Below are 23,058 nucleotides of genomic sequence, written 5' to 3' on the forward strand. Positions count from 1 at the left end.
GTTGGCAGAGACAGTCCCAGTATACAGGTGGTTACTGAAAAGAGAAAGATCATTAACATGAACACCAACATTCATCACAGGCTTACCGGACTTAGGAGGAGTTGGTTTGGGTTTTTGCGTGTCGGTGGTTCCTTTGTATTGAGACTTACCACACTTATCTATGGTATGTCCATAGAGTCTACAATACTTGCAGTACAATTGCGAGCCAGCTTGATCGGTACTCATTTTCTCGTAACTGTACCACGACTTCTTACTGGAGGATGGTTCTGGTGTCAGCCGGTGGATGAGGCTGTAAATGTCAGCCGACTTAGCACACTTCAGGTAGTCGGTTTCTTCTTTATCTGCTAAATATAGACGGACAGGAGGCGGCACACGCCTCAAGAATTCTTCAACTAGCATCAGGTTGACGAGTTCTGTAAAAGTAGAGACATGTGCTGCTTCCAGCCATTTCATAAAATATCTCCGTTTTGTGTTGGCAAACTCGAGAAAGGTAGTGGTACTTGCCTTCAGGTGGTCACGGAATTTCCTTCGATAACTTTCTGTGGAGAGAAGGTAGGCGTCCAACACTGCTTGTTTCAGAGTCTGGTAGTCATTCTCAGACGCCAAAGTACTGAGTGTGACTGCAGCTCTACCTGTAAGATGTACTCTGAGAAGTGTGGCCCATTGGTCGGCAGGCCAACTGAGTTGATTAGCAAGGGTTTCAAAGGTGGTAAAAAACACGTCAACTTCTGCTTCTACAAATGATGGCATTAACTTACTTGCATGTGATATATTAAAACTGACGGGAAGGTTGGCAGTAGCTTGCTGGCGTTGAGCGAGGTGGGAAGTTTCCAACGCGAATTCTTGTTGACGACACTCTATAGCCAGAGTCGCTTGTTGCTTGTCATGTTCGCGTTGAATCTCCAATTCGCGTCGTTTTGTTTCAAGCTGTACTCGTTCCCGCTCATGGAGCATTGCAACCTCACGTTCCTGGAGGGCGAGTTCACGTTCCTTGAGGGCGATTTCTCGTTCTTGTTCTTCCTTCCTCAAGGCAGCCTCACGTTCTTGTTCTTCCCTCCTCAAAGCAGCCTCACGTTCTTGTTCTTCCCTTCTTAAGGCAGCCTCACGTTCTTGTTCTTCCCTTCGTATGGCAGCTGCTTCTCTTTGCTGCTCGAGTGCTTCCCTTTGCTGCTCACGTTCAATCTTGGCCAACTCTAGTTTGAGTTTCATCGTTGCCAAATCAGTTTTATCTGCAATATAGTAAGTTTCATGAGTTTCAGAGTCTATCTTACCTTGCTCTAAGAAATGATCCAGTAACAGGTTGTGTATTTCACTCTTATTGGCTTGGTAGGGAACTGTTAGTTGATACTCATGTGCAAGAGTTTGTAATTCAGCTCTCTTGGCATGACTTAAAGTCTCAATTGCACCTGCTGGATCTGCACGGAAAGCTTGGAGACGAAACATGATGAAAATAGCAAATAAATGCACAACGAATATACCGTTGTGATATAGTGAATGTCAGAAACAGGACAACGTGGCAACTGGTACCTATCCTGTGGAATCTTTAACAATTAAAGTTAAGTACAAGATGTTAAATGATTAATTTAAATCAAGGTCGCAGGAAATCTTGTACCCGGTACTCATGTAAGAGGATAAGGGCAAGAAAATCCTACTAAACAAGTGAAACTGAGTTTCTAAAACAAATGAAACAGTTAATTGCCTCAAAAGTAAAATTGGTAGTCCAAGGATGTAGGCATACCTTGCCGAGTCTCCATAGGACATAAGCAAATTTTCCCACTGAAATTAATATGATACTTACAGAATTAGCGAACTTTTGTGCTCTGAAAAAGAAAGCTAATTCCCTACTAATATGTATGTATCATCATCTCTGACTGACGTGTAGGGGTGCGAGGTGTCAACTGGTGACAAGAACTGCTGCTGAGGTCCCAATTCAGCAACTAAAGTTCGTGCTAGAGGAACTATGGCCCTCTTTATCCTCCTACAGTCAGATTGCAGAAGATTAGGTGCACTTGACCCGGGGGCAGACCACAGTACCAATATGATGATCTGTCGGAAATATGAGAAATATCCAAGGGACAAAAGATGGTAAACACGAGTAATAACACGGAGGGAGAGATGACCAATTAAGAGTATGACTGAGGCCTACAGTCACCACGTAATCCAAAGTTGTCTCACCTTCACCATATGCTACTCTCGGAATGCACAATTCACACAGCACCATATAAAAATGAAATTGAATATAAAAAATAGTAAAAGCTACGTTACCAAAGCCAAATACGCTTACCATAAATTACTACTTGGCACCAGTACCTGAGTGAAGCTCCTAGGGCAGGCCCCCACTTTTATGTGACGGTAACGCGTTGGTGTTCGGCTGTTTCAAAAGCTAGGGGTATGGTCTCGTCACACAAAAGAAAAAAAAGAAAAAAAGCTGGAACTTTCGTCTGTGGTAAGGTAATGGGAAGACACACAAAACACAAGTAAATTTAACAATGAAATTTTAATTACGTTAGAAAAGCAAAACATGAATAAAATTGGACATAAAAATTGTAACATAAATTAATCAAACAAAATAATAAGAATAATCACTGGCAAATGAAAAGTTACGTTAATACAAGTGAGTAATAGTGAAGTAAATTATATTAGTGCAGGAATATTGGCTTCAAGCTGCCACCTCCCTTAGTACACGTAAGCCAAGGCTTAGTCTACCAATGAGACGTGTTAACTTGTGGAAAGCACTAGATATTCTGCCCTCCTCAGGTCGCGGTTGCTCAGACATCAGGTCGTGCGGCGGGTGGAGGAGCAGGTGCAACGGGCGCCAGCCAATCAGCGACAAGCAGTTTGCCGGTTTGAGTGGCGCAGGTGGAGCAGGTGTCCAGGTGTTGGATACGTTTTGCTCCCTGGCAAAACTTGTTGTTGTACTTGTTGGATATATCTTCTATATTAGTTGTTTCTGAGATGTAGTTTGGAGGGAAGAGCAGGCTCAATCTCTCTTGAAAGAGATTATCGTCAATATATATATATATATATATATATATATATATATATATATATATATATATCTCATTGAATATGACCGCATATTCTGTATTTATTATTTTCTGGTTTAGGGCTTCTATCCCTCTAACTATTTTCTTAGCATCAGAGCTTAATTGAAATAGGAGTTCTCCAAAACTCATTTTCGTACTTTTAAAGTGAAGAAAAGAAGTGATTTACTATAGAGTGTATTACACTTATTTGTATAATTTGCACGACGTTTCGAACCTCCATGGTTCATTCTCAAGTGAACAGATCTTACAATACTAGTTGATTTTTTTCGGGTATAAAATCAACTAGTATTGTAAGATCTGTTCACTTGAGAATGAACCATGGAGGTTCGAAACGTCGTGCAAATTATACAAATAAGTGTAATACACTCTATAGTAAATCACTTCTTTTCTTCACCTTAAAAGTACGAAAATGAGTTTTGGAGAACTCCTATTTCAATTAAGCCCTGATGCTAAGAAAATAGTTAGAGGGATAGAAGCCCTAAACCAGAAAATAATAAATACAGAATATGCGGTCATATTCAATGAAACATGTTTGAAAGAAAACCTGCTGCCAGTATACACCAATATATATATATATATATATATATATATATATATATATATATATATATATATATATATATATATATATATATATATATATATATATATATATATAAATTTACTGGTGACATCTTGTGTTTGAATTTTTTATTTGAGAAAAGATGGCATCCTCTATTGTATATAAATATATAAATACTAATTTGCAGGAATTTACTTGAGGATCGTAATCTCCAGTGGCCTCTACGGGGACAGGAAGCCTGCAGTTCGTCCGGCTCCCTCCCCAATATGGTACACACACAAATGTAGACTATATATTTGAAATCTATTTCTCCAGCTATGTGATGCTCCAGGTTCCTGCTGGAGCCTTTGGTGACGGAGTAAATTACCAGTTAATAATGTTGCCCCGATGAGAGAGATGTAGTGAACACTGACACAAGTGGAGTGAGAGCACTCACATCACCAGCCTCAGTGCCTGCAGGGAGGTGAAGTTGTCACAGCCATGCATCTTGCACGGCTGTGCAACATGCGAACAAATACACAGAGAGTAGTCACTCACACAGAGAGTAATCACTCACACAGAGAGTAATCACTCACACATTACATTAGTGTGATTACTCTCTGTGTATTGAAAGAGAAGCGTCACAGGTGGAACACTCCTAGATGACAGAGCCAGAGGGCATGAGGGTAGGGGGGAGGGATTGAGTGAAAATCCAGCCTGGAATGGAAATCAGTGGAAGCCTCAGGAACCCTCGTGTGTTCAGTAGAACTCCAGGTTGCAATACTTTTTGACCGTGTCGTGGCCTAGTTGTCGGGGGCGTGTGTGCCTGCGCCAAGCGCATAGGTTCGAATCCTCATCACTGCTCCTACTTATTTTCTGAAAGCGAATGGATCTAATATTTATAGGTTTATATTCTTAAGAGATCTGGAGTAAATAATGCTTCGGAAAATTGTGTTGGCGATTCCTGGACTACGTTGCCTGGTAACGAATGGGTGCCGGAACCACTGCGTTGTTTTAAGCTCTGAATAGACCAATACATGAGTGGTTGTGGCTGCATATAAAGAGGAACAGCTTCGTATATACCAACGAGCCTTGTGTATCCGCCTCTGTTTGGTAGTTCACCTTCAACTGTTGCTTATTTGTGTCTTGGACGTTGGAGAATCTTGATCTTACTAATAATTGTTGTTTCATTGCTAAGTGTATCTATTACGCCAGAGAGATAGACACAGTTTATAACTATTATAGGTTGCAGAGAAGGCGGGAGAAGGGGGGGGGTGGTTGTGGACAGTCTGGACGGGGGGGGGGGTAGTGGACAGTCTGGACGGGGAGGGGGGGGTTAGTGGAGAGTCTGGACGGGGGGGGGGGGTTAGTGGACATTCTGGACGGGGGGGGGGGGTTAGTGGACAGTCAGGACGGAGGGTGGTTTAGTGGACAGTCTGGACGGGGGAGGGGAGGTTAGTGGACAGTCTGGACGGGAGGGGGGTTAGTGGACAGTCAGGACGGAGGGTGGTTTAGTGGACAGTCTGGACGGGGGAGGGGAGGTTAGTGGACAGTCTGGACGGGAGGGAGGTTAGTGGACAGTCTGGACGGGGGGGGGAAGGGGTTAGTGGACAGTCTGGACGGGGGGGGGGTTAGTGGACAGTCTGGAAAGGGGGGGGTTAGTAGACAGTCTGGACGGGGAGGGTTAGTGGACAGTCTGGACGGGGGGGGGGCGGTTAGTGGACAGTCTGGACGGGGGAGGGGTTAGTGGACAGTCTGGACGGGGGGGTTTGATGGACAGTCTGGACGGGGGGGGTTAGTGGACAGTCTGGACGGGGGGGGGGTTTGTGGACAGTCTGGACGGGGAGGGGTTTAGTGGACAGTCTGGACGGGGGAAGGGGGTTTAGTGGACAGTCTGAAGGGGGGGGGGGGTTTGTGGACAGTCTGGACGGGGAGGGGTTTAGTGGACAGTCTGGACGGGGGGGGGGTTAGTGGACAGTCGGGACGGGGGGGGAGGTTTAGTGGACACTCTCGAGGGGGTGGTTTAGTGGACAGTCTGGACGGGGAGGGGTTTAGTGGACAGTCTGGACGGGGGGGGGTTAGTGGACAGTCGGGACGGGGGGGGGAGGTTTAGTGGACAGTCTGGACGGGAGGGGGTTTAGTGGACAGTCTGGACGGGGTAAGGGGGTTTAGTGGACAGTCTGGACGGGGAGGGGGTGATAGTGGACAGTCTGGACGGGGGGGAGGTTTAGTGGACAGTCTGGACGGGGGAGTTTAGTGGACAGTCTGGACGGGGGAAGGGGGTTTAGTGGACAGTCTGGACGGTGGGGGGGTTTAGTGGACAGTCTGGACGGGGGGAGGATTAGTGGACAGTCAGGACGGGGGGGAGGTTTAGTGGACAGTCTGGACGGGGTGGGGGGTTAGTGGACAGTCTGGACGGGGGGGTGTTTGGTGGACAGTGTGGAGGGGGGGGTTAGTGGACAGTCTGGACGGGGGGAGGGTTAGTGGACAGTTTGGACTCGGGGGGGTTAGTGGACAGTCTGGACCGGGGGGGGGGGTTAGTGGACAGTCTGGATGGGGGGGGGTTAGTGGACAGTTTGGACGGGGGGTGGTTTAGTTTACAGTCTGGACGGGGGGGTTTAGTGGACAGTCTGGACGGGGGGGGGTTAGTGGACAGTCTGGACGGAGGGGGGGTTTAGTGGACAGTCTGGACGGGGGGGGGGTTAGTGGACAGTCTGGACGGGGGGTGGTTTAGTGAACAGTCTGGACGGGGGGGGGGGGGTTTAGTGGACAGTCTATACGGGGGGGGGGTGTTTAGTGCACAGTCTGAACGGGGGGGTTTAGTGGACATTCTGGACGGGGAGGGTTTTGTGGACAGTCTGGACGGGGAGGGGTTTAGTGGACAGTCTGGACGGGGGGGAGGTTTATTGGACAGTCTGGACGGGGGGGGGGTTTAGTGGACAGTCTGGATGGGGGGGTTTAGTGGACAGTCTGGACGGGGGGGTTTAGTGGACAGTCTGGACGGGAGAGGGGGTTTGTGGACAGTCTGGACGGGGAGGGGTTTAGTGGACAGTCTGGACGGAGGGGGGTTTAATGGACAGTTTGGACGGGGAGGGGATTAGTGGACAGTTCTGGACTCGGGGGGGTTAGTGGACAGTTTGGACGGGGGGGGGGTTAGTGGACAGTCTGGACGGGGGGGGGGGTTAGTGGACAGTTTGGACGGGGGGTGGTTTAGTGGACAGTCTGGACGGGGGAGTTAAGTGGACTCTCTGGACGAGGGGGGTTTAGTGGACAGTCTGGATGGGGGGCGAGTATTTAGTGGACAGTCTGAACGGGGGGGGGTTTAGTGGACAGTCTGGACGGGGGGGTTAGTGGACAGTCTGGACGGGGGGTGGTTTAGTGGACAGTCTGGACGGGGGGGGGTTTAGTGGACAGTCTGAACGGGGGGAGGGGTTTAGTGGACAGTCAAAACGGGGGGGGGGTTTGTGGACAGTCTGGACGGGGAGGGGTTTAGTGGACAGTCTGGACGGTGAGGGGTTTAGTGGACAGTCTGGACGGAGGGGGGGGGGGGGGTTAGGTGGACAGTCTGGAGGGGGGGGGGGTTGTGGACAGTCTGGACGGGGAGGGGTTTAGTGGACAGTCTGGACGAGGGGGTTTAGTGGACAGTCTGGACGGGGGGGGGGTTGTGGACAGTCTGGACGGGGAGGGGTTTAGTGGACAGTCTGGACTCTGCACGGGGGGGAGTTAGTGGACAGTCTCGAGGGGGGTGGTTTAGTGGACAGTCTGGACGGGGAGGGGTTTTGTGGACAGTCTGGACGGAGGGGGGGGTTAGTGGACAGTCTGGACGGGGGGGAGGTTTAGTGGACAGTCTGGACGGGGGGGGTTTAGTGGACAGTCTGGACGGGGGAAGGGGGTTTAGTGGACAGTCTGGACGGGGAGGGGGGGTTAGTGGATAGTCTGGCCGGGGGGGGGAGGTTTAGTGGATTGTCTGGACGGGGGGGTTTAGTGGACAGTCTGGACGGGGGAAAAGGGTTTAGTGGACAGTCTGGACGGTGGGGGGGTTTAGTTGACAGTCTGGACGGGGGGGTGTTTGGTGGACCGTGTGGAGGGGGGGGGGTTAGTGGACAGTCTGGACGGGGGGAGGGTTAGTGGACAGTCTGGACTCGGGGGGGTTAGTGGACAGTCTGGACGGGGGGGGGGGTTATTGGACAGTCTGGACGGGGGGGGTTAGTGGACAGTTTGGACGAGGGGTGGTTTAGTGGACAGTCTGGACGGGGGGGTTTAGTGGACAGTCTGGACGGGGGGGGTTAGTGAACAGTCTGGATGGAGGGGGGTGGGGGTTTAGTGGACAGTCTGAACGGGGGGGGGGTTTAGTGGACAGTCTGGACGGGGGGGTTAGTGGACAGTCTGGACGGGGGGTGGTTTAGTGGACAGTCTGGACGGGGGGGGGGGTTTAGTGGACAGTCTGGACGGGGAGGGGTTTAGTGGACAGTCTGGACGAGGGGGGGGTTTAGTGGACAGTCTGGACGGGGGGGGGGGTTAGTGGACAGTCTGGACGGGGGGGTTTAGTGGACAGTCTGGACGGGGGGTTTAGTGGACAGTCTGGACGGGGGGGGGGTTGTGGACAGTCTGGACGGGGAGGGGTTTAGTGGACAGTCTGGACGTGGGGGGGTTAGTGGACAGTCTGGACGTGGGGGGGTTTGTGGACAGTCTGGACGGGGAGGGGTTTAGTGGACAGTCTGGACGGGGGGGGTTAGTGGACACTCTCGAGGGGGGTGGTTTAGTGGACAGTCTGGACGGGGAGGGGTTTAGTGGAGAGTCTGGACGGGGGGGGGTTAGTGGACAGTCGGGACGGGGGGGGGAGGTTTAGTGGACAGTCTGGACGGGAGGGGGTTTAGTGGACAGTCTGGACGGGGTAAGGGGGTTTAGTGGACAGTCTGGACGGGGAGGGGGTGATAGTGGACAGTCTGGACGGGGGGGAGGTTTAGTGGACAGTCTGGACGGGGGAGTTTAGTGGACAGTCTGGACGGGGGAAGGGGGTTTAGTGGACAGTCTGGACGGTGGGGGGGTTTAGTGGACAGTCTGGACGGGGGGAGGATTAGTGGACAGTCAGGACGGGGGGGAGGTTTAGTGGACAGTCTGGACGGGGTGGGGGGTTAGTGGACAGTCTGGACGGGGGGGTGTTTGGTGGACAGTGTGGAGGGGGGGGTTAGTGGACAGTCTGGACGGGGGGAGGGTTAGTGGACAGTTTGGACTCGGGGGGGTTAGTGGACAGTCTGGACCGGGGGGGGGGTTAGTGGACAGTCTGGATGGGGGGGGGTTAGTGGACAGTTTGGACGGGGGGTGGTTTAGTTTACAGTCTGGACGGGGGGGTTTAGTGGACAGTCTGGACGGGGGGGGGTTAGTGGACAGTCTGGACGGAGGGGGGGTTTAGTGGACAGTCTGGACGGGGGGGGGGGTTAGTGGACAGTCTGGACGGGGGGTGGTTTAGTGAACAGTCTGGACGGGGGGGGGGTTTAGTGGACAGTCTATACGCGGGGGGGTGTTTAGTGCACAGTCTGAACGGGGGGGTTTAGTGGACATTCTGGACGGGGAGGGTTTTGTGGACAGTCTGGACGGGGAGGGGTTTAGTGGACAGTCTGGACGGGGGGGAGGTTTATTGGACAGTCTGGACGGGGGGGGGGGGTTTAGTGGACAGTCTGGATGGGGGGGTTTAGTGGACAGTCTGGACGGGGGGGTTTAGTGGACAGTCTGGACGGGAGAGGGGGTTTGTGGACAGTCTGGACGGGGAGGGGTTTAGTGGACAGTCTGGACGGAGGGGGGTTTAATGGACAGTTTGGACGGGGAGGGGATTAGTGGACAGTTCTGGACTCGGGGGGGTTAGTGGACAGTTTGGACGGGGGGGGGGGTTAGTGGACAGTCTGGACGGGGGGGGGGTTAGTGGACAGTTTGGACGGGGGGTGGTTTAGTGGACAGTCTGGACGGGGGAGTTAAGTGGACTCTCTGGACGAGGGGGGTTTAGTGGACAGTCTGGATGGGGGGCGAGTATTTAGTGGACAGTCTGAACGGGGGGGGGGTTTAGTGGACAGTCTGGACGGGGGGGTTAGTGGACAGTCTGGACGGGGGGTGGTTTAGTGGACAGTCTGGACGGGGGGGGGTTTTGTGGACAGTCTGAACGGGGGGAGGGGTTTAGTGGACAGTCAAAACGGGGGGGGGGGTTGTGGACAGTCTGGACGGGGAGGGGTTTAGTGGACAGTCTGGACGGTGAGGGGTTTAGTGGACAGTCTGGACGGAGGGGGGGGGGTTAGGTGGACAGTCTGGAGGGGGGGGGGTTGTGGACAGTCTGGACGGGGAGGGGTTTAGTGGACAGTCTGGACGAGGGGGTTTAGTGGACAGTCTGGACGGGGGGGGGGGTTGTGGACAGTCTGGACGGGGAGGGGTTTAGTGGACAGTCTGGACTCTGCACGGGGGGGAGTTAGTGGACAGTCTCGAGGGGGGTGGTTTAGTGGACAGTCTGGACGGGGAGGGGTTTTGTGGACAGTCTGGACGGAGGGGGGGGTTAGTGGACAGTCTGGACGGGGGGGAGGTTTAGTGGACAGTCTGGACGGGGGGGGTTTAGTGGACAGTCTGGACGGGGGAAGGGGGTTTAGTGGACAGTCTGGACGGGGAGGGGGGGTTAGTGGATAGTCTGGCCGGGGGGGGGAGGTTTAGTGGATTGTCTGGACGGGGGGGTTTAGTGGACAGTCTGGACGGGGGAAAAGGGTTTAGTGGACAGTCTGGACGGGGGAAAAGGGTTTAGTGGACAGTCTGGACGGGGGGGTGTTTAGTTGACAGTCTGGACGGGGGGGTGTTTGGTGGACCGTGTGGAGGGGGGGGGGGTTAGTGGACAGTCTGGACGGGGGGAGGGTTAGTGGACAGTCTGGACGGGGGGGGGGGTTATTGGACAGTCTGGACGGGGGGGGGGGGTTATTGGACAGTCTGGACGGGGGGGGTTAGTGGACAGTTTGGACGAGGGGTTGTTTAGTGGACAGTCTGGACGGGGGGGTTTAGTGGACAGTCTGGACGGGGGGGGTTAGTGAACAGTCTGGATGGAGGGGGGTGGGGGTTTAGTGGACAGTCTGAACGGGGGGGGGTTTAGTGGACAGTCTGGACGGGGGGGTTAGTGGACAGTCTGGACGGGGGGTGGTTTAGTGGACAGTCTGGACGGGGGGGGGGTTTAGTGGACAGTCTGGACGGGGAGGGGTTTAGTGGACAGTCTGGACGAGGGGGGGGTTTAGTGGACAGTCTGGACGGGGGGGGGGTTAGTGGACAGTCTGGACGGGGGGGTTTAGTGGACAGTCTGGACGGGGGGTTTAGTGGACAGTCTGGACGGGGGGGGGGGTTGTGGACAGTCTGGACGGGGAGGGGTTTAGTGGACAGTCTGGACGTGGGGGGGTTAGTGGACAGTCTGGACGTGGGGGGGTTTGTGGACAGTCTGGACGGGGAGGGGTTTAGTGGACAGTCTGGACGGGGGGGGTTAGTGGACACTCTCGAGGGGGGTGGTTTAGTGGACAGTCTGGACGGGGAGGGGTTTAGTGGAGAGTCTGGACGGGGGGGGTTAGTGGACAGTTGGGACGGGGGGGGGGAGGTTTAGTGGACAGTCTGGACGGGAGGGGGTTTAGTGGACAGTCTGGACGGGGTAAGGGGGTTTAGTGGACAGTCTGGACGGGGAGGGGGTGATAGTGGACAGTCTGGACGGGGGGGAGGTTTAGTGGACAGTCTGGACGGGGGAGTTTAGTGGACAGTCTGGACGGGGGAAGGGGGTTTAGTGGACAGTCTGGACGGTGGGGGGGTTTAGTGGACAGTCTGGACGGGGGGAGGATTAGTGGACAGTCAGGACGGGGGGGAGGTTTAGTGGACAGTCTGGACGGGGTGGGGGGTTAGTGGACAGTCTGGACGGGGGGGTGTTTGGTGGACAGTGTGGAGGGGGGGGTTAGTGGACAGTCTGGACGGGGGGAGGGTTAGTGGACAGTTTGGAATCGGGGGGGTTAGTAGACAGTCTGGACCGGGGGGGGGGGGGTTAGTGGACAGTCTGGATGGGGGGGGGGTTAGTGGACAGTTTGGACGGGGGGTGGTTTAGTGGACAGTCTGGACGGGGGAAGGGGGTTTAGTGGACAGTCTGGACGGGGAGGGGGGGTTAGTGGACAGTCTGGACGGGGGGGAGGTTTAATGGACAGTCTGGACGGGGGGGTTTAGTGGACAGTCTGGACGGGGGAAGGGGGTTTAGTGGACAGTCTGGACGGTGGGGGGGTTTAGTGGACAGTCTGGACGGGGGGGTGTTTGGTGTACAGTCCGGAGGGGGGGGTTAGTGGACAGTCTGGACGGGAGGGAGGGGTTAGTGGACAGTCTGGAGGGGGGGGTTAGTGGAAAGTCTGGTTGGGGGGAGGATTAGTGGACAGTCAGGACGGGGGGGAGGTTTAGTGGAGAATCTGGACGGGGGGAGGGTTAGTGGACAGTCTGGACGGGAGGGAGGGGTTAGTGGACAGTTTGGACGGGGGGGGGGGTTAGTGGACAGTCTGGACGGGGGGGGGGTTAGTGGACTGTCTGGACGGGGGGGGTTTAGTGGACAGTCTGGAGGGGGGGGGGGTTAGTGGAAAGTCTGGACGGGGGGAAGATTAGTGGACAGTCAGGACGGGGGGGGAGGTTTAGTGGACAGTCTGGACGGGTGGGTGTTTGGTGGACAGTGTGGAGGGGGGGGGGGTTAGTGGACAGTCTGGACGGGGGGAGGGTTAGTGGACAGTCGGGACGGAGGGGGGTTAGTGGACAATCTGGACGGGGGGGGGGTTAGTGGACGGTCTGGACGGGGGGGGGGGAGGTTTAGTGGACAGTCTGGAGGGGAGGGGTTAGTGGACAGTCTGGACAGGGGGAGGTTTAGTGGACAGTCGGGACGGGGGGGGGAGGTTAGTGGACAGTCTGGACGGGGGGAGGTTTAGTGGACAGTCTGGGCGGGGGGAGGGTTAGTGGACAGTCTGGACGGGGGGGAGGGTTAGTGGACAGTCAGGACGGGGGTAGGTTTAGTGGACAGTCTGGATGGGGGGGGGGGTTAGTGGACAGTCTGGACGGGGGGAGGTTTAGTGGACATTCTCGAAGGGGGGGGGGAGGTTTAGTGGACAGTCTGGACGGGGGGAGGGTTAGTGGACAGTCTGGACGGTGGGAGGTTTAGTGGACAGTCTGGACGGAAAAGGGGGGTTAGTGGACAGTTTGGACGGTGTGGGGGGAGGTTTAGTGGACAGTCTTGACGGGGGGGGGAGGTTAGTAAACAGTTTGACGGGGGGGGGTTAGTGGACAGTCTGGACGAGGGGGATGTTAATGGACAGTCTGGACGGGGGGGAGGGTTAGTGGACAGTCTTGACGGGGGGGGGTTATTGGACAGTCTGGACGGGGGGGGGAGGGTTAGTGGACAGTCTGGACGGAGTGGGGGTTAGTGGACAGTCTGGACGGAGAGGGTTAGTGGACAGTCTGGACGGGGGGGACGGTTAGTGGACAGTCTTGACGGGGGAAGGTTATAGTGGACAGTCTGGACGGGGGGGGAAGGTTAGTGGACAAACTGGACGGGAGGGGGAGGGTTAGTGGACAGTCTGGACGAGGGGAGGTTTAGTGGACAGTCTGGACGGGGGGGAGGGTTAGAGGACAGTCTGGACGGGGGGAGGGTTAGTGGACAGTCTGGACGGGGGGGAGGTTTAGTGGACAGTCTGGACGGGGGGAGGGTTAGTGGACAGTCGGGACGGAGGGGGGGTTAGTGGACAGTCTGGACGGGGGGGGTTTATTGGACAGTCTAGACGGGGGGAGGGTTAGAGGACAGTCTGGACGGGGGGAAGGTTAGTGGACAGTCTGGACGGGGGGGGGGGTTAGTGGACAGTCTGGACGGGGAGGGGGTTAGTGGACAGTCTGGCAGTCTGGACGGGGGGGGGTTAGTGGACAGTCTGGACGGGGGGGTTAGTGGACAGTCTGGACGGGTTGGGGGGTTAGTGGACAGTCTGGACGGGGAGGGGATTAGTGGACAGTATGGACGGGGGGGGGGTTTGTGGACAGTCTGGACTCGGGGGGGTTAGTGGACAGTCTGGAAGGGGGGGGTTAGTGGACAGTCTGGACGGGGGGGGGTTAGTGAGCAGTTTGGACGGTGGGTGGTTTAGTGGACAGTCTGGACGGGGGGGTTTAGTGGACAGTCTGGACGGGGGGGGTTAGTGGACAGTCTGGTCGGAGGGGGGGGGGTTTAGTGGACAGTCTGAACGGGGGGGGGTTAGTGGACAGTCTGGACGGGGGGGGGGTTAGTGGACAGTCTGGACGGGGAGTGGTTAAGTGGAAAGTCTGGACGGGGGGAGGGGTTTAGTGGACAGTCTGGACGGAGGGGGGTTTAATGGACAGTTTGGACGGGGAGGGGATTAGTGGACAGTTCTGGACTCGGGGGGGTTAGTGGACAGTTTGGACGGGGGGGGGTTAGTGGACAGTCTGGACGGGGGGGGGGGGGTTAGTGGACAGTTTGGACGGGGGGTGGTTTAGTGGACAGTCTGGACGGGGGAGTTAAGTGGACTGTCTGGACGAGGGGGGTTTAGTGGACAGTCTGGATGGGGGGCGAGTATTTAGTGGACAGTCTGAACGGGGGGGGGGGTTTAGTGGACAGTCTGGACGGGGGGGTTAGTGGACAGTCTGGACGGGGGGTGGTTTAGTGGACAGTCTGGACGGGGGGGGGGTTTAGTGGACATTCTGGACGGGGGGGGGGGGTTTAGTGGACAGTCTGAACGGGGGGAGGGGTTTAGTGGACAGTCAAAACGGGGGGAGGGGTTTGTGGACAGTCTGGACGGGGAGGGGTTTAGTGGACAGTCTGGACGGAGGGGGGGGGGTTAGGTGGACAGTCTGGAGTGGGGGGGGGGTTAGTGGACAGTCTGGACGAGGGGGTTTAGTGGACAGTCTGGACGGGGGGGGGGTTGTGGACAGTCTGGACGGGGAGGGGTTTAGTGGACAGTCTGGACTCTGGACGGGGGGGAGTTAGTGGACAGTCTCGAGGGGGGTGGTTTAGTGGACAGTCTGGACGGGGAGGGGTTTAGTGGACAGTCTGGACGGAGGGGGGGGTTAGTGGACAGTCTGGACGGGGGGGAGGTTTAGTGGACAGTCTGGACGGGGGGGGGTTTAGTTGACAGTCTGGACGGGGGAAGGGGGTTTAGTGGACAGTCTGGACGGGGAGGGGGGGTTAGTGGATAGTCTGGCCGGGGGGGGGGAGGTTTAGTGGATTGTCTGGACGGGGGGGTTTAGTGGACAGTCTGGACGGGGGAAAAGGGTTTAGTGGACAGTCTGGACGGTGGGGGGGTTTAGTTGACAGTCTGGACGGGGGGGTGTTTGGTGGACCGTGTGGAGGGGGGGGGTTAGTGGACAGTCTGGACGGGGGGAGGGTTAGTGGACAGTCTGGACTCGGGGGGGTTATTGGACAGTCTGGACGGGGGGGGGGTTAGTGGACAGTTTGGACGAGGGGTTGTTTAGTGGACAGTCTGGACGGGGGGGTTTAGTGGACAGTCTGGACGGGGGGGGTTAGTGAACAGTCTGGATGGAGGGGGGTGGGGGTTTAGTGGACAGTCTGAACGGGGGGGGGTTTAGTGGACAGTCTGGACGGGGGGGGTTAGTGGACAGTCTGGACGGGGGGTAGTGGACAGTCTGGACTCGGGGGGGTTAGTGGACAGTCTGGACGGGGGGGGGTTATTGGACAGTCTGGACGGGGGGGGGGTTAGTGGACAGTTTGGACGAGGGGTGGTTTAGTGGACAGTCTGGACGGGGGGGTTTAGTGGACAGTCTGGACGGGGGGGGTTAGTGAACAGTCTGGATGGAGGGGGGTGGGGGTTTAGTGGACAGTCTGAACGGGGGGGGGTTTAGTGGACAGTCTGGACGGGGGGGGGTTAGTGGACAGTCTGGACGGGGGGTGGTTTAGTGGACAGTCTGGACGGGGGGGGGGTTTAGTGGACAGTCTGGACGGGGAGGGGTTTAGTGGACAGTCTGGACGAGGGGGGGGGGTTTAGTGGACAGTCTGGACGGGGGGGGGGTTAGAGGACAGTCTGGACGGGGGGGTTTAGTGGACAGTCTGGACGGGGGGTTTAGTGGACAGTCTGGACGGGGGGGGGTTGTGGACAGTCTGGACGGGGAGGGGTTTAGTGGACAGTCTGGACGTGGGGGGGTTAGTGGACAGTCTGGACGGGGGGGGGTTGTGGACAGTCTGGACGGGGAGGGGTTTTGTGGACAGTCTGGACGGGGGGGGTCAGTGGACAGTCTCGACGGGGGTGGTTTAGTGGACAGTCTGGACGGGGAGGGGTTTAGTGGACAGTCTGGACGGGGGGGGTTAGTGGACAGTCTGGACGGGGGAAGGGGGTTTAGTGGACAGTCTGGACGGTGGGGGGGGTTTAGTGGACAGTCTGGACGGGGGGGGGTTAGTGGACAGTCTGGACAAGGGGGGGTTAGTGGACAGTCTGGACGAAGGGGGGGGGGTTAGTGGACAGTCTGGACGGGGGGGGGGTTTGTGGACAGTCTGGACGGGGAGGGGTTTAGTGGACAGTCTGGACGGGGGAAGGGGGTTTATTGGACAGTCTGGAGGGGGGGGGGTTAGTGGACAGTCTTGACGGGGGGAGGATTAGTGGACAGTCAGGACGGGGAGGGAGGTTTAGTGGTGGACAGTCTGCACGGGGTGGGGGGTTAGTGAACAGTCTGGACGGGGGGGGGGTGTTTGGTGGACAGTCTGGAGGGGGAGGGTTAGTGGACAGTCGGGACGGAGGGGGTTAGTGGACAGTCTGGACGGGGGGGGGATGTTTAGTGGACAGTCTGGAGGGGGGGGGTTAGTGGACAGTCTGGACGGGGGAGGTTTAGTGGAAAGTCGGGACGGGGGGGGGTTACTGGACAGTCTGGATGGGGGGGTTTAGTGGACAGTCTGGACGAGGGGGGGGGGTTTAGTGGACAGTCTGGATGGGGGGCGGGTATTTAGTGGACAGTCTGAACGGGGGGGGGGTTTAGTGGACAGTCTGGACGGGGGGGTTAGTGGACAGTCTGGACGGGGGGTGGTTTAGTGGACAGTCTGGACGGGGGGGGGTTAGTGGACATTCTGGACGGGGGGGGTTTAGTGGACAGTCTGAACGGGGGGAGGGGTTTAGTGGACAGTCAAGACGGGGGGGGGGTTGTGGACAGTCTGGACGGGGAGGGGTATAGTGGACAGTCTGGACGGGGAGGGGGTTTAGTGGACAGTCTGGAGGGGGGGGGGTTAGTGGACAGTCTGGACGAGGGGTTTAGTGGACAGTCTGGACGTGGGGGTTTAGTGGACAGTCTGGACGGGAGGGTTTAGTGTACAGTCTTGGGGGGGGGTTTGTGGACAGTCTGGACGGGGAGGGGTTTAGTGGAGAGTCTGGACTGGGGGGGGGTTAGTGGACAGTCTGGACGGGGGGGGGTTGTGGACAGTCTGGACGGGGAGGGGTTTAGTGGACAGTCTGGACTCTGGACGGGGGGGGGGGTTAGTGGACAGTCTCGAGGGGGGTGGTTTAGTGGACAGTGTGGACGGGAGGGGTTTAGTGGACAGTCTGGACGGAGGGGGGGGGTTATTGGACAGTCTGGGCGAGGGGGAGGTTTAGTGGACAGTCTGGACGGGGGGGGTTTAGTGGAGAGTCTGGACGGGGGAAGGGGGTTTAGTGGACAGTCTGGACGGGGAGGGGGGGTTAGTGGATAGTCTGGACGGGGGGGAGGTTTAGTGGATTGTTTGGACGGGGGGTTTAGTGGACAGTCTGGACGGGGGAAAAGGGTTTAGTGGACAGTCTGGACGGTGGGGGGGGTTTAGTTGACAGTCTGGACGGGGGGGGGGGTTAGTGTACAGTCTGGACGGGGGGAGGTTAGTGGACAGTCTGGACGGGGGGAGGATTAGTGGACAGTCTGGACGGGGTTGGGGGTTAGTGGACAGTCTGGACGGGGTGGGGGGTTAGTGGACAGTTTGGACGTGGGGGTGTTTGGTGGACAGTGTGGAGGGGGGGGTTAGTGGACAGTCTGGAAGGGGGGAGGGTTAGTGGACAGTCTGGACTCGGGGGGGTTAGTGGACAGTCTGGACGGCTGGACGGGGGGGGGGGGGTTAGCGGACAGTCTGGACGGGGGGGGGGGGGTTAGTGGACAGTTTGGACGAGGGGTGGTTTAGTGGACAGTCTGGACGGGGGGGTTTAGTGGACAGTCTGGACGGGGGGGGTTATTGAACAGTCCGGACGGAGGGGGGGGTTAGTGGACAGTCTGAACGGGGGGGGGGGTTTAGTGGACAGTCTGGACGGGGGGGTTAGTGGACAGTCTGGACGGGGGGTGGTTTAGTGGACAGTCTGGATGGGGGGGGGTTTAGTGGACAGTCTGGACGGGGTGGGGGGTTTACTGGACAGTCTGAACGGGGGGCGGGGTTTAGTGGACAGTCTGGACGGGGAGGGTTTTGTGGACAGTCTGGACGGGGAGGGGTTTAGTGGACAGTCTGGACGGGGGGGGGGGGTTAGTGGACAGTCTGGACGGGGTGGGGTTTAGTGGACAGTCTGGAAGGGGGGGTTTAGTGGACAGTCTGGACGGGGGGTTTAGTGGACAGTCTGGACGGGGGGGGGGGTTTGTGGACAGTCTGGACGTGGAGGGGTTTAGTGGACAGTCTGGACGTGGGGGGGGGGGTTAGTGGACAGTCTGGACATGGGGGGGTGTTTGTGGACAGTCTGGACGGGGAGGGGTTTAGTGGACAGTCTGGACGGGGGGGGTTAGTGGACAGTCTCGACGGGGGTGGTTTAGTGGACAGTCTGGAAGGGGAGGGATTTAGTGGACAGTCTGGACGGGGGGGGGGGTTAGTGGACAGTCTGGAAGGGGGGGGGAGGTTTAGTGGACAGTCTGGACGGGGGGGGGGGGTTAGTGGACAGTCTGGACGGGGGAAGGGGGTTTAGTGGACAGTCTGGACGGGGAGGGGGGGTTAGTGGAACGTCTGGACGGGGGGGAGGTTAAGTGGATTGTCTGGACAGGGAGGTTTAGTGGACAGTCTGGACGGAGGAAGGGGGTTTAGTGGACAGTCTGGACGGTGGGGGGGTTAGTGGACAGTCTGGACTGGGGGGGGGGTTAGCGGACAGTCTGGACGGGGGGGGGGGTTAGTGGACAGTCTGGACGGGGGGGGGTTTAGTGGACAGTCTGGAGGGGGGGTTAGTGGACAGTCTGGACGGGGTAAGGATTAGTGGACAGTCAGGACGGGGGGGGGGGAGGTTTAGTGGACAGTCTGGACGGGGTGGGGACTTAGTGGACAGTCTGGACGGGGGGGGGGGTGTTTGGTGGACAGTGTGGAGGGGGGGGTTAGTGGACAGTCTCGACGGGGGTGGTTTAGTGGACAGTCTGGAAGGGGAGGGATTTAGTGGACAGTCTGGACGGGGGGGGGGTTAGTGGACAGTCTGGAAGGGGGGGGAGGTTTAGTGGACAGTCTGGACGGGGGGGGGGTTTAGTGGACAGTCTGGACGGGGGAAGGGGGTTTAGTGGACAGTCTGGACGGGGAGGGGGGGTTAGTGGAACGTCTGGACGGGGGGGAGGTTAAGTGGATTGTCTGGACAGGGAGGTTTAGTGGACAGTCTGGACGGAGGAAGGGGGTTTAGTGGACAGTCTGGACGGTGGGGGGGTTTAGTGGACAGTCTGGACGGGGGGGGGGGGTTAGTGGACAGTCTGGACTGGGGGGGGTTAGTGGACAGTCTGGACGGGGGGGGGGTTAGTGGACAGTCTGGACGGGGGGGTGGGTTTAGTGGACAGTCTGGTGGGGGGGGGTTATTGGACAGTCTGGACGGGGTGAGGATTAGTGGACAGTCAGGACGGGGGGGGGGAGGTTTAGAGGACAGTCTGGACGGGGTGGGGGCTTAGTGGACAGTCTTTACGGGGGGGTGTTTGGTGGACAGTGTGGAGGGGGGGGGGTTAGTGGACAGTCTGGACGGGGGGAGGGTTAGTGGACAGTCTGGACTCTGGGGGGTTAGTGGACAGTCTGGACGGGGGGGGGGGGTTAGTGGACAGTCTGGACGGGGGGGGGGTTAGTGGACAGTTTGGACGGGGGGTGGTTTAGTGGACAGTCTGGACGGGGGGGTTTAGTGGACAGTCTGGACGGGGAGGGGTTTAGTGGACAGTCTGGACGGGGGGGGGGGTTTAGCGGACAGTCTGGACGGGGGGGGGGTTTAGTGGACAGTCTGAACGGGGGGGTTTAGTGGACAGTCTGGACGGGGGGGTTTGTTGGACAGTCTGGACGGGGGGGGGGTTTGTGGACAGTCTGGACGGGGAGGGGTTTAGTGGACAGTCTGGACGTTGGGGGGTTAGTGGACAGTCTGGACGGGGGGGGGGGTTTGTGGACAGTCTGGACGGGGAGGGGTTTAGTGGACAGTCTGGACGGGGGGGGGGGTTTAGTGGACAGTCTCGACGGGGGGTGTTTAGTGGACAGTCTGGACGGGGGGGGGTTTAGTGGACAGTCTGGACGGGGGAAGGGGGTTTAGTGGACAGTCTGGACGGGGAGGGGGGATTAGTGGACAGTTTGGACGGGGGGGAGGTTTAATGGAGAGTCTGGACGGGGGGGGGGGGTTAGTGGACAGTCTGGACGGGGGAAGGGGGTTTAGTGGACAGTCTGGACGGTGGGGGGGTTTAGTGGACAGTCTGGACGGGGGGGGGTTAGTGGACAGTCTGGACAGGGGGGGGTTAGTAGACAGTCTGGACGAAGGGGGGGAGTTAGTGGACAGTCTGGACGGGGGGGGAGGTTTAGTGAACAGTCTGGAGGGGGGGGGGTTAGTGGACAGTCTTGACGGGGGGAGGATTAGTGGACAGTCAGGACGGGGAGGGAGGTTTAGTGGTGGACAGTCTGGACGGGGGGGGGGGGGTTAGTGGACAGTTTGGACGGGGGGTGGTTTAGTGGACAGTTTGGACGGGGGGGTTTAGTGGACAGTCTGGACGGAGGGGGTTATTGAACAGTCTGGACGGAGGGGGGGGTTAGTGGACAGTCTGAACGGGGGGGGGTTTAGTGAACAGTCTGGACGGGGGGGGTTAGTGGACAGTCTGGACGGGGGGTGGTTTAGTGGACAGTCTGGATGGGGGGGGCTTTAGTGGACAGTCTGGACGGGGGGGGGGTTTAGTGGACAGTCTGAACGAGGGGTGGGGTTTAGTGGACAGTCTGGACGGGGAGGGTTTTGTGGACAGTTTGGACGGGGAGGGGTTTAGTGGACAGTCTGGACGGGGGGGGGGGTTTAGTGGACATTCTGGATGGGGGGGTTTAGTGGACAGTCTGGACGGGGGGTTTAGTGGACAGTCTGGACGGGGGGGGGGGTTTGTGGACAGTCTGGACGGGGAGCGGTTTAGTGGACAGTCTGGACGTGGGGGGGGGGGTTAGTGGACAGTCTGGACGGGGGGGGGTTGTGGACAGTCTGGACGGGGAGGGGTTTAGTGGACAGTCTGGACGGGGGAGGTTAGTGGACAGTCTCGACGGGGGTGGTTTAGTGGACAGTCTGGACGTGGAGGGGTTTAGTGGACAGTCTGGACGGGGGGGAGGTTTAGTGGACAGTCTGGACGGGGGGGGGTTTAGTGGACAGTCTGGACGGGGGAAGGGGGTTTAGTGGACAGTCTGGACGGGGAGGGGGGGTTAGTGGACAGTCTGGACGGGGGGGAGGTTTAGTGGATTGCCTGGACAGGGAGGTTTAGTGGACAGTCTGGACGGAGGAAGGGGGTTTAGTGGACAGTCTGGACGGTGGGGGGGGGGTTTAGTGGACAGTCTGGACGGGGGGGAGGTTTAGTGGACAGTCTGGACGGGGGGGGGGTTTAGTGGACAGTCTGGACGGGGGAAGGGGGTTTAGTGGACAGTCTGGACGGGGAGGGGGGGTTAGTGGACAGTCTGGACGGGGGGGAGGTTTAGTGGATTGTCTGGACAGGGAGGTTTAGTGGACAGTCTGGACGGAGGAAGGGGGTTTAGTGGACAGTCTGGACGGTGGGGGGGTTAGTGGACAGTCTGGACTGGGGGGGGTTAGCGGAAAGTCTGGACGGGGGGGGGTTAGTGGACAGTCTGGACGGGGGGGGGGTTTAGTGGACAGTCTGGAGGGGGGGTTAGTGGACAGTCTGGACGGGGTAAGGATTAGTGGACAGTCAGGACGGGGGGGGAGGTTTAGTGGACAGTCTGGACGGGGTGGGGACTTAGTGGACAGTCTGGACGGGGGGGGGGGTGTTTGGTGGACAGTGTGGAGGGGGGGGTTAGTGGACAGTCTGGACGGGGGGAGGGTTAGTGGACAGTCTGGACTCGGGGGGGTTAGTGGACAGTCTGGACAGGGGGGGGTTAGTGGACAGTCTGGACGGGGGGGGGCTTTAGTGGACAGTTTGGACGGGGAGTGGTTTAGTGGAGAGTCTGGACGGGGGGTTTAGTGGACAGTCTGGACGGGGGTGGGGTTAGTGAACAGTCTGGATGGAGGGGGGGGTTTAGTGGACAGTCTGGACGGGGTGGGGTTTAGTGGACAGTCTGGACGGGGGGGGGGTTTAGTGGACAGTCTGGACGGGGAGGGGGGTTTAGTGGACAGTCTGAACGGAGGGGTTTAGTGGACAGTCTGGACGGGGGGGTTTGTTGGACAGTCTGGACGGGGGGGGGGGGTTTGTAGACAGTCTGGACGGGGAGGGGATTAGTGGACAGTCTGGACGTTGGGGGGGTTAGTGGACAGTCTGGACGGGGGGGGGGTTTGTGGACAGTCTGGACGGGGAGGGGTTTAGTGGACAGTCTGGACGGGGGTGGGGGGTTAGTGGACAGTCTCGACGGGGGTGGTTTAGTGGACAGTCTGGACGGGGAGGGGTTTAGTGAACAGTCTGGAAGGGGGGGGATTAGTGGACAGTCTGGACGGGGGAAGGGGGGTTTAGTGAACAGTCTGGATGGGGGGGAGGTTTAATGGTGAGTCTGGACGGGGGGGGGGGGTTAGTGGACAGTCTGGACGGGGGAAGGGGGTTTAGTTGACAGTCTGGACGGTGGGGGGGTTTAGTGGACAGTCTGGACGGGGGGGGGGTTAGTGGACAGTCTGGACAGGGGGGGTTAGTGGACAGTCTGGACGAAGGGGGGAGTTAGTGGACAGTCTGGACGGAGGGGAGGTTTAGTGAACAGTCTGGACGGGGGGGGGGGGTTAGTGGACAGTCTGGACTGGGGGGGGTTAGTGGACAGTCTGGACGGGGGGGGGTTAGTGGACAGTCTGGAGGGGGGGGTTATTGGACAGTCTGGACGGGGTGAGGATTAGTGGACAGTCAGGACGGGGGGGGGGAGGTTTAGTGGACAGTCTGGACGGGGTGGGGGCTTAGTGGACAGTCTTTACGGGGGGGTGTTTGGTGGACAGTGTGGAGGGGGGGGGTTAGTGGACAGTCTGGACGGGGGGAGGGTTAGTGGACAGTCTGGACTCGGGGGGGTTAGTGGACAGTCTGGACGGGGGGGGGGTTAGTGGACAGTCTGGACGGGGGGGGTTA

The sequence above is a fragment of the Procambarus clarkii genome, chromosome 47 (assembly GCF_040958095.1).
Source record: "Procambarus clarkii isolate CNS0578487 chromosome 47, FALCON_Pclarkii_2.0, whole genome shotgun sequence".
NCBI lineage: Eukaryota > Metazoa > Arthropoda > Malacostraca > Decapoda > Cambaridae > Procambarus > Procambarus clarkii.